This window comes from Lathyrus oleraceus, chromosome 4 (genome assembly GCF_024323335.1).
Source record: "Lathyrus oleraceus cultivar Zhongwan6 chromosome 4, CAAS_Psat_ZW6_1.0, whole genome shotgun sequence".
NCBI classification, from domain to species: Eukaryota; Viridiplantae; Streptophyta; class Magnoliopsida; order Fabales; family Fabaceae; genus Lathyrus; species Lathyrus oleraceus.
Window position 1 is genome coordinate 169,246,098 of NC_066582.1, and position 12,528 is coordinate 169,258,625.

A 12,528-nucleotide genomic window follows, 5' to 3' on the forward strand; every position below is an offset into this window, starting at 1 on the left:
TATGGAATATTGAGACATATGGCTTGACACTTAGAAAAATTTTGATATGTCAAAAATTTCCAAACTTCCACCTCAAATATCTCCAAGTTCCAAGCTCCAAATGAAAAAGTGTTCAACATCAAACTTGTTCCTCTTGATATCACCTTTCCAAAGAGCTCAAATTAATGCATTTTGGATGAGAAATGCATAGCTTGCGCATGGCTTAAATAGGCTGATATCATTTGGCATGGATCAATCTTCAAATGACAATGCACATGTACCTTGCAATCCAATCCATCTCCAAAGCATCTGAACTTCATTTTGGACTTTCAAACAATCATTCCATGGGCCTATGCGCGCCCATGCACCAAGCTTTCATCATTTGCCAATTTTGGAAAGTGAAAGTGAGTGTGCAAATATCATCCAATTTCTCTATAAATTGAAGCCCTTATGCTCAGAAATAACACACACACTGCGCCAGCTTTGAATCTCCATTGAAAACCCTTCACATTGAGAGGATAACCCTGATAAATTCATTTGAATTTGAGATTGAATCTCCATTATTTTGGAATTTAATTCTCTAGGAATCCATTGCTTCTAAGCCTTTCCATTCCTCTTTTGCAAGCAATTGAAGTGAAGCAAAGCACGATTCAGATCAAAATCTAGCAAGCTCAGACCTCCATTGAAGGTAATTTGTAGAAAATTTGATCTCTTCGATTCTCCTTGTTTCTTGCTCAATTCCACTGATTCTTGTGTTGTCTGAAGTCCTATCAATGTAGGCAAGGTGTTTGAGTTGCTTTGAGGCCAAATCGAAGCAACTCTGATCATGAACCTCATTTTTCAATTCCACATATCTCTCAATATAGTTGGAATTGGAAGAAATGGAGGTGATATTCGTGCTCAGTGATGTTTTCTCTTTAAAATCATGTCCCTGTTTGAAATTTTGGTGATGGTTCATGTTGACCAGTCCGACGAAGCTTGCCGGAGAAGACAACCGGAGCTCTGGCTCCAGTGATGAGGTGTCTTTGGTCTAAACCGTGTGATCCAACTTCCATGTTCTAATCTCAACCATTCCTTTTGATTACTCATGTTACAACGCGCTTGACTAAGGTGTTGGTGGAACGCGTGTTGTGGATCATCAGATCTGCCACCTCAATTAATGAGGGAGATCTGATGGTCCACGTATTTTAGCATTTTCTGAGTTTCCATTTAATTCCATTTTCTTCAATAATTCATAATAAATTTAATATTGATCCAAAAAATATGGGACTTTCACCAAAAAAATTCAAATATTTTTCTCTTCCATATTCTGAACTATAATTAGTTTTTGGATCATTATTAATATTTTTCATGAATTAATTGATTTTTCATTTGTTTTTAATTGTTTAAAAATATTTTTAAATGTCCAAAAGTTATGAAATTTTTTATCCAAGGTCCTTTGACCTTGTTTGACCTATGATGAATCACATGGCCATTTATTTGGTGTTTTGATGTGATTTTAGGATTTGGACAAAACATATTTGAATTTAATGCATTATTTTAATATTTTTAATTGAATAAGTGTCATTTTAATTATGTTGACCATTTGTTTTGACTTAATTGAGTTTCTCATTTGTTGTTGGGCCCTGTTCAAGGTTGATTTGACTTTATAAAGTTAATATTATTGGATTTAGGGGATTGATGGAATGTACATCCCATCTCCCAAAATGAATGAATAATATTAATTTAGTAAAAGTCCTCCTTTGACCAATTTGTGATCTCATTCATCCCTTCCCCTCTTCATTTAATTCCCCTTCTTCATCCATTCATTTCAATTGGCCTATGACATCTCAAAGTCCTAATGCTAGTTGATTGAAAGATTAACATGAGTATGGATGAGATTAGATCATACTCTTTGCATATTTTTGTGTGTGGTATGTTTAATGAGCATAGTTCTTAATACTATGTTTCCAACATTCATTAACACCAAAAGTTTATTGCCCGGCCTCAAATAGTTGTGACTTCTACATAAGTCCAAATACGATTCCTTAACATAGCGCTAAATTTGTGACACAAAAGGCATAAGCATTCTAGTTAGTGAGATTGTAAGTCTCTCCTCTTCCATGGTATTGTGTGGAAACTTGGCCTTCTTTCCTTCCTTTGGAAGATGTTTTGGTTCAAGGATCCATGCTTATGGAAATTGGGTTGAGTGTTCTCCAAAGAATGTGTTAAAATCAAAAGCAAAACAAAACTAATTACTAACTTACTAATCATTAACTTTTACTTTCAAGCTTTTACTTTTAATGCAATTTACTTTTAGTATTCTATTATCATTTTCCATTATACATATCATTCTAATTATTTTTGTTAATGTAATTTTCACTTTGTCCACTTGGACCATATTGTGTGATATACTTTGTTGCTTTGGTTGATTGGTCTTTGACCATTAATGCACATAATAATAACAAAAACCCTAAAAGACTTTTGAGTGGACTGTTGTTTTGATCTCCCCCAATTGGACTTAGAATTTAGGCAACATTCCTTTGCTAATGGACTTGGCCAATGCATATTTATTGAAGAACCAAGAACTTGCAAGTTTGAATTCATCTGATACATCATTCTAGCTCTCTCCAGATCCATTTGCAACATTGATCATTGTTAAGCTGTTATATTGAACTTGTGACTTGTGGAATTCATCTGTTGCATGGTTTATTCTGAAGAAAATCATTGAAGTGGATAAGCTTGGATGAGGTCATCTTTATTTGATGCCTTTGCTCTTCAAAGACTGGTATAATTGTGCATTTGTGTGTTGCTTAATTCAAAATGTCCAAGGGAATTTTGGGTTTCTATTGACATACTTGTCTATTGGATTGCTCCCATTTAGTCAGATCTTTTCAACTTTAAACTTTTAAATTTTGTGCATAGGGTAGTTTCTTCATCTTCTCCCCATCTCTTTAATTTCAAAATATCTCCCTCTATTTTTTAAAACCTTCTTTGTGTGAACTACTTTTGTTTTAAACTTTGACCATTTTCAAAAAGGTAGAAACTTTGGCCTTATGCCATTGCATTTTCAAACTTATTTTCCTAAATCAAACTTGTAAGTAAACTTAACTATACTTGTCTTAAACTTTCAAAAAAAGCCAAAAAAGAACTAACTTACTCAAACCATTTTAGGCCTTTGTGCCTTTCAAGCTTAATTTTTGTTAAAACCAACATACTCACTTTGAAATTTATAGCACGAACTACGAGGTTTTGACCCCTCATTTATATGTTGGTACGTAGGCACAAGACCGAAGGTCTTGTCAAACACAAAAATATAATTAATCAATTCTTTTCTCATCCCCCCATTCTATTTGTTTGTAAACATCACTTTGTACAAAAATACATATGCACAAAAAAAGGCTCCCTAGGAGTACCTAGGACACTTTGGGTGTTAACACCTTCCCTCTGTGTAACCAACCCCCTTACCTGTGATCTCTGACTTTTATTAGTTTTTATTTGAAAACTTCTTACTAATTGGGTTTTGTTCGTACTTTTTCCCTTTTCCCTTGGAAACAATAAAAGCGCGGTGGTGACTCTTGTTAATTGATCTCTAGCTTGTCAATAGCTTGATGATCATGAATTTCCCACTACAGACGTCCACCATATTCACTGAAGAGTTCCAATGAGCGGGCAAAGGGTTTGCTTTCACATTTGGCGCATGATCCCCAGAGGACACCATACCACTCTTCATGAGTTTTTGAACCTCATACTTCAATGGATAACAGTTTTCGATGTCATGCCCAAGTGCTCCTTGGTGAAAAGCACAACGAAGCTCAGGCTTTTACCACCAGGGAAGTGGTTCTAGGATCTACGGTGTGTTCCTCGGTTGAATCAAGTTCTTGAGGACCAATGATGGATACAGCTCTGCATACAACATAGGAATCGGGTCAAAAGAGACCTTCTTCCTCTCAAAATTCTACTGATGTTGGTTGTTGATATTGTTGTTATTGTAGGTGTTTGTTCTTTGTTGCGGTTATTGTTGTTGACGTTGATGTTGTTGTTGTTGATGTTGATGTTGTTGTTGTTGTTGAATTGGTGTTGCTTGTTGATTAGAAAATACCGGAATAACGGAAGACACTTGATAATGATGATGTTGACGGGGTGGTGGATTTCTTCTTTCTTGAGGCCTCCTCTACCTCCCACTGGAAATTGTATTGGTTTCACTATCCTTCCTCTTGATGAAACTACTGCCATACTTCTTACTCGTCGACGCCTCATCTCTTGACAAACGTCCTTCACAGACCCCTTCTTCAAGTCTCATCCCCATGTTTACCATTTCGGTAAAATCACTGGGGGCACTGGCGATCATGCGTTCATAATAAAATGAACTCAAGGTTTTCAAGAAGATCTTTGTCATCTCTTTCTCCTCCAGAGGAGGAGTGATCTGGGCAGCCAACTCCCTCCATCTCTGCGCATACTCTTTGAATGTCTCCTTGTCTTTTTGAGACATAGACCTCAACTGGTCTCTATCCGGCGCCATGTCCATATTGTACTTATATTGCTTCACAAAAGCCTTTCATAGGTCATTGAAAGTGAGGATTCCTGCACTGTCCAACGCCATATACCAACGGAGTGCAGCACCAGTCAGGCTATCCTGGATGTAGTGAATCAGCAATTGGTCATTATCTGTTTGAGTTGACATCTTGCGGGCATACATCACAAGATGACTGAGTGGACACGAGTTTCCCTTGTATTTTTCAAAGTCAGGCACTTTGAATTTCACTGGGATTTTCACATTGGGTACCAAGCATAATTCGGCAGCACTCTTCCCAAACAGATCTTTACCTCTCAGCATCTTCAATTCCTTGCGCAGCTCAAGAAATTGATCCTTTATTTCGTCCATCTTCTTATAGACATTCGGGCCCTCAAACGGCTCAGAATGATAGATGGTGTCCTCTACGCGAGGCAAAGTGTGCACAACTAGAGGTGGCACGGATAGGACCGGGCTAGATGTCGGCATGGAAGCAAAGGTAGGCGCAAAGCCCTTTGGCACAAAGCTGGGAGCCATTCCCTACGGGAATCCGGCAGGCAGGTTTGGCGTGAAGTGGGCGCTGGCAGCAGACACGGTAGAGGTAACCACTTCTGAAATAACTGTCCTCGCGGGAGGAGTTGCAGGCGTTGGAGAAGCTTGGCTTTGAGAAGCAAGAACTGACTCCATCATGGTAGTCAGCCGGGCGATCTCATCCTTCAAACTCTCTGTTTTCTTGCTCTAGATGCTCCATAATTCTCAGGTGATTGGCTATGGTATTGTACCGGTGAGTTAGCTTGGCTAAAGCACAAAAGAAACACCAATCAGACACCTGGCAAAAACCTGCTTATGCAAATGATGCATGAAATGCAATGCTTGATTATTTTTATTTCCAAGGAACTTACTATATCACTTGCAAATATATAATATTTAAATAGTAATTGCAACAATTTGATATGGCCAAAAATCTCTTTTTTATTTATATAAATTGGAAGGATTACACTGAGTACAATTTCAGAAACCAAAATAAAAAGATACAAGAGAAAAGGAGACTAGTCATCCTAAGGATCCCTAACAACAATGTCAGAAGATCTGGTTAAAGGCGTGTACTTCCTTCGAATGCGACGGATCTCGGTCTCAAAAGAAGCCTTCATCTGGGTCTTCTCGAGGACAAGATGGTCAACAATCTTCTTCCAAGCAACGGAAGGCTGAGGCATGCTAGAAGATGAAACCTCTGGCTCTCTCTGTCTCTTCGTCACTTGGTCTTCAAGTAGCTCAATCAGTGCATCTTTGTCCTTAGACTCCAATTGCAACTCTTCATGCTTCTTGCTCAAACCACGGAAACGCTCTTCCCACATATCCTTTTCTTGCTTCATCTTGACGAGCGCGTCTTCCAACTCCTCTACATATTGATTAGGGAGAGTTAATGGCTCAACCACAGCCATAGACATAGGTCTTTCACAAGGATAAGGCATCTTCAACTCCAAAGCTCTTTTCTTCACCCAAAGAGTGTAAGCTTCCAAAGCTACACAATTACACGGACCAAGCTCGAATCTTCCTTTCCTATGCACATTATGACAAGCATGCACAATCTTTTGCTTCAAATGTTGGGGATCTTTACCCTCTTGATAGAAAAGACCCTATAACAACATGTTATTAGGTTTGTGTCTCAAGGGGAACCCAAGTTGACGACGAACCAAAGCAGGGTTGTAGTTAATTCCTCCTTGTGTACCAATGAGAGGCACATTAGAGAATTCACCACAACTATCAATAATCTCGAAATTTCTCAAAGACGAATCATACCAAACTATATCATCATTAGTGAGAGACATAAGTCTCTGAAACCACCTTAGACATTGTTTGTTCTCCACAAAAGTAGGCGTCTACGGAAGTGCGAAATAAACCACTTGTATAGAAGAGGAATGCAACAGACAATCGTTCCACCACCCTTAGAATTCCTTAGATGCAAAGAGAAATACATATCACCCAACAAAGTAGGCACAGGATTCCCAATCAAGAAAAGTCTAATGGCGTTAACATCAACAAAACCGTCAATGTTAAGGAACAAAGCTAATCCATAGATGAGCAACACAAAGATAGCTTCAAAAGTTTCCACACTACCAGCTTGAGCAAAAGTAGTAGCTTCCTTGATGAGGAAATCAGATGACAATCCAAATAACCCTCCTTTCTTCACCCAATGAGCCTCTATCTCAGACTTCTTCAAGTGAAGAGCTTCAGCAATAATACTAGATCGGGGAATCTCCTCCAATCCACTAAAAGGCACTCTACTAGAAACAGGTATCCCCAAAAGATGAGAATACTCCTCCAAGGTAGGCACAAGCTGAAAATCTAGGAAAGTGAAACAATGGTAGAGAGGATCATAGAACTGCACCAATACACTCAAAAGTCCTTCAACTACATCAGCAGACAAGATGGATAGAAGCTTCCCATGACGTTGTTTAAAGTCCAAGGGATCTAATACAAGAGATGCTAGCTTCCTTAACTCTTTCAAGTCGGGACGTCTGAAACCATACTTCTTAGTGTTCCTTCATCCACAATCCATGGCCTAAAAATATTTGCAAATGATACCTTAGTTCCTTGAAATTTTCATGTGATGAATGTTATGATGCGCATGAATGCATGAATACAACAATCACAAATAAGGGATCACACACAAGTCAAACAAATGTCAAGGGATGAATCAAGTCTTTGTCAAGATCAATCATCCATTTTGGTGGATTATGGTTTTCACCTTATCAACACCCAAGTTCCATTGATATTGACAAGACTTGATTGGATCAACCAAGAATCAAGGGTTTGTTACAAGTTCCAAGCATGGAGTCTGGGTAAGAACCATCCCAAAGGAGTGAACTAAGGATAAAACCTGTAGATCATGTTCTAAAAAGTTCCCAGAGTCTTAATTCCATCTATCAGATATTACAGGTTAAGATGACTGACTCATCGACCCATAATATTCTCAAGAGAAACTCGTCTGAGTGTAGTATCTTGTAACAACTATTATCAAGTCTACACTTGAACAGTTTCCTCACTACGTCCTAGATAGGCCAAGATGGGTTAAGTGTTCTAAGGTCCCTAGCTTCTCAGACCCAATTAAAAATAGTAATGCTTATCCACAAATACTTGTGTGACATTTCCAAATCCAAAGGAGTCTCCACTGAGTAAATGGATCTCAAGCCAACTTGTTAAGGACTACTCCACACAAGTCGAACATGACTATACCATCCTCCTATCTTAATTGCACTCAAGTTCGGGTTAGAACTTATCTCACCACTCAGAGATCACCAAGCACAACAAGCAGATTATATCATACATACATATATACAAACATCACACATATACAAATATATTCAAACAAAAAGTAGGCTAAACCCACTGGAGACTACTCCCCAGCAGAGTCGCCACTTAATTTCTATAGCAGGAAATTCATGATCATCAAGATATTGACAAGCTAGAGATTAATTAACAAGAGTCGCCACCGCGCTTTTATTGTTTCCAAGGGAAAGGGGAAAAGGTACGAACAAAACCCAATAAGTAAGAAGTTTTCAAATAAAAACTAATAAAAGTCAGAGATCACAGGTAAGGGGGTTGGTTACACGGAGAGAAGGTGTTAGCACCCAAAGTGTCCTAGGTACTCCTAGGGAACCCTTCTTGTGTGCATATGTATTTTTGTACAAAGTGGTGTTTACAAACAAATAGAATGGGGGGATGAGAAAAGAATTTATTAATTATATTTTTGTGTTTGACAATACCTTCGGTCTTGTACCTACGTACCAATATATAAATGAGGGATCAAAACCTCGTAGTTTGTGATACAAATTTCAAAATGAGTGCACTGCTTTTAACAAAATTTAAGTTTGAAAGGCACAAAGGCCTAAAATGAATTGGATGAGTTAGTTCTTTTTGGCTTTTTTGATGGTTTAAGTCAAGTATAGTTAAGTTTATTTACAAGTTTGATTTAAGAAAATAAATTTGAAAATGCAATGGCATAAGGCCAAAGTTTCTATCTCTTTTGCAAAAGTGGTCAAAGTTTAGAACAAAAAGAGTTCACACAAAGAAGGTTTTGGAAAATGGAGGGAGAGATTTTGAAATTAAAGAAATAGGGAGAAGATGAAGAGACTACCCTATGCACAAAATTTAAAAGTTTAGAGTTGAAAAGATCTTACCAAATGGATAGCAATCCAATAGACAAAAATGTCAATAGAAACCCAGAATTCCCTTGGACTTTTAGAATGAAGCAACACACAAATGCACAATTATATTATCTTGTAGAGCAAGGCATCAAATAAAGATGGCCACATCCAAGCTTATCCATTCCAAGATCTTCTTCAGAAATAGCCCATGTAATAGATGAATTCCATAAGTCACAGGTTCAAAATAACAGCTTCATAATAATCATGTTACAGATGAATCCTAGAGAGGTCTTCAAAGATGTATCAGATGAATTTCAAATTGCAAGCACTTGGTTCTTCACAAATTGGCATTGGCCAAGTCCTTTAGCTTAGGGAGGTTGCCTAGATTCTAAGTCCATTTGTCCAAGATCAAGCCAACAGTCCACTCAAAAGTTTTTGTATGGTTTTTATGTTCATTATGTACATTAGTGGTCAAAGACCACACAAACAAACAAAGTATATACAAACAAAATATATCACACAATATGGTCCAAATGGACAAAGTGAAAATTGCATTAACATAAACAATTAGAATGATATGTACAATGACAAAATGAAAAAAAAAAGTGTAAAAATTAAATTACATCAAAGTAAAAGCTTGAAATTAAAAGTCAATAGTTAGTAGGTTAGAGGTTAGTTTTGTTTTGCTTTTACTTTTTCAAGACATTCTTTGGAGAACACTCAACCCACTTATCACAAGCATGGATCCTTGAACCAAAACATCTTCTAAAGGAAGGAAAGAAGGTCAAGTTTCCACACAATACCATGAAAGAGGGGAGACTTACAATCTCACTAACTAGAATGCCTATGCCTTTTATGTCAAAAATTTAGCGCTATGTTAAGCAATCGTAATTGGACTTATGTAGAAGTCACAACTATTTAAGGTCCGGCAATTGAATTTTGGTGTTAATGCATGTTAGAGACATAGTATAATGAACTATGCTCATGAAACATACCACACACAAAAAAGAATATGCAAAAGGTGTGGCCTAATCTCATCCATGATCATGTCAATTTTTTAATCAACTAGCTCTAGGACTTTCAGATGTCATAGGCCAAATGGAATGAATGAATTAAGAATAGGAATGAGATGAAGTGGGAAGGGGATGAATGAGATCACAAATTGGTCAAAGGAGGACTTTTATTAAATTAATATCATTCATTTATTTTGGGAGATGGAATGTACATTCCATCAATCCCCTAAATCCAATGATATTAATTTGACGAAGTCAAATCAACCTTGACCAAGGCCCAACAACAAACAAACAAACTCAATTAAGTCAATACAAATGGTCAACAAAATTTAATTGTCATTTATTCAATTAAAAATAATAAAATAGTACATTTAATTCAAATATGTTTTGTCCAATTCCTAAAATCTCATCAAAACACCAAATAAATGGCCATGAGATTTATCATAAGTCAAACAAGGTCAAAGGACCTTGGAGAAAAAATTTCATAATTTTTGGACATTTAAAAATATTTTTAAACAATTAAAAACAAATGCAAAATCAATTAATTCATGAAAAATATTAATAATGATCCAAAAAATAATTTTAATTCAGAATATAAAAGACAAAAATATTTGAAAATTTTGGGTTAAAGTCCCATATTTTTTGGATCAATATTAAATTTAATATGAATTATTGAAGAAAATGCAATTAAAACAAAAATTCAGAAATTCTAAATTACGTGGACCATCAGATCTCCCTCATTAATTGAGGTGGCAGATCTGATGATCCAAAACGCGCGTTTCACATGTACATTAGTCAACTGCGCTGTACCAATGGTAATTAAAAGCAACGCTTAGGATTAGAACGTGATACATGGATCATATGGTTCACAGCCTTGCCAAGTCACCATCAGAGACAGAGCTCTGGTCATCTTCTCCGGTGAACCTCACCGGACTGGTCAACATGAACCATCACCAAAAAGAAAAACAAGGACATGATCTTGAAGAAAAAATGGCATTGAGCTCGAATCTGACCTCCATTCATTCCAATTCCAAGTATATTTAGAGATATGTGGAATTGAAATTTGAGGTACATGAACTGAGTTGCTTCGATATGACCTCAAAGCAACTCAATCTTCTTGCCTACATTGGTAGAACTTCAGACAACCAAAGAATCAATAGAATTAAGCAAGAATTTGAGAGAATTGAAGAGTTTAAAATTTTTGAAAATTACCTTCAATGGAGGTCTGAACTCGATGGATCTTGATCTTGCTTATGCTTGGACTCACTCTACTTGCTTGCAGGAGAAGGATTAAGTGGTTTAGAAGCAATGGATTACTGGAGAATTGAATTCCAAAACAGTGGAGATTCAAGCTCAAATTCAAATGAATTTATCAGGCTTATCCTTTGAGAAATGAGGGTTTTCAATGGGGGATCAAAGCTGGCGTAATTGTGTCTTCATTTCTGAGCAATTGGAGCTCTATTTATATCTGAATCATGTGATATTTGCACACTCACTTTCACTTTCCAAATTTGGAAAATGTGATGTAATGTTGCATGGGCGTGCATAGGCCCATGAAATGATGGCTTGAAGTCCATAATTGAAGATCAGATGTGTTGAGGTAAGCTTGGATTGCAAGGCATATGTACATTGATGCTTGAAGTTTGATCCATGCCAAATGATATCAGCCTGTTTAAGCCATGCGCAGCCTATGCATTTCTCATCCAAAATGAATGAATTTGACCTCTTTGGAAAGGTGAGATCAAGACGAACAACTTTTATGTTCAACATTTTTTCATTTGGAGCTTGGAACTTAGAGAAATTTGAGGTGGAAGTTTGGAAATTTTTGACATATCAAATTTTTTCTAAGTGTCAAGCCATATGTCTCAATGTTCCACCTTGCTTAACTTTTTGGATGAGCTTCAAATGAGAAAAGTGTCTTCATAAAAGTTGTAGCTATCTCAAAGACCTTTAAAATGGTCACCAAGTTCATGTCATTTGGATTTTAAATGATAGAGTTATGCATTTTTGAAGTTTGGAAAAATCACTTAATCAATGGTATAGGTCAAAAGTGACCTATAATGTAGCCTCATATCACATGCTCAAAAAGTTGAATTAGCTCCCACTCCAAACATAAAAGTTGAAGTAGACACATTGAATTTGATTGTGCAACTTGGAAATATTTCATCTCATAAAAATTGAGCAAGTTATGGCCTTGGGAAATGGACTTTCAAATTAGGGTTTAGACAAAATGACCTATAATGTTTCAACATAAAAAATGATTTTCCAAGCAAAACTAGCTCTAGTTCTCAACATTAAAGTTGTTTCGAATGTCATTTAGAGTAAGTTTTCTCTTGGAATCATTTTTATATGGTGAAAATTGTAGGAGATAGGGTCTAGGGAGACCCAATTTTGATTAGATGAATTCATCTGGCCAACCACCATCAACCAACTTGCTAATTTCTAATATATCTTGACTTTATTGGCTCATGGTAGATCATATATGCATAAGATGATGAAATTTGAAGTGTCCCTTGAGAAATTTGATCAATTAGTGAGATAGCTTGTTGGAGAAGTTACTCAAGATACCCAGTCAAACTAGGGTTTCCAAGGCAAATCAACCTCAAACTCTTGAAGAAAACTTGATCAAAATAACATGGAAAGGACATTGGGACTCATATATGATGTTCATAACCATTATTATATCAATTATTGGTTGTGCTCTTTGTTCATGAGGGTCTCAAACCCTAGATGTGAACTTGATGAATCAAATGAGATCATGCCCTACCTGTAAAAGAGTTAGACATATACAAAGACATATTTGTGGTATTTTAGTTAGTGAAATGATAATATACAAGTATGATATAATCTCAAAGTGCTTGGTGATCTCTCCTAAAACAAACTCAATGAAGGAAGG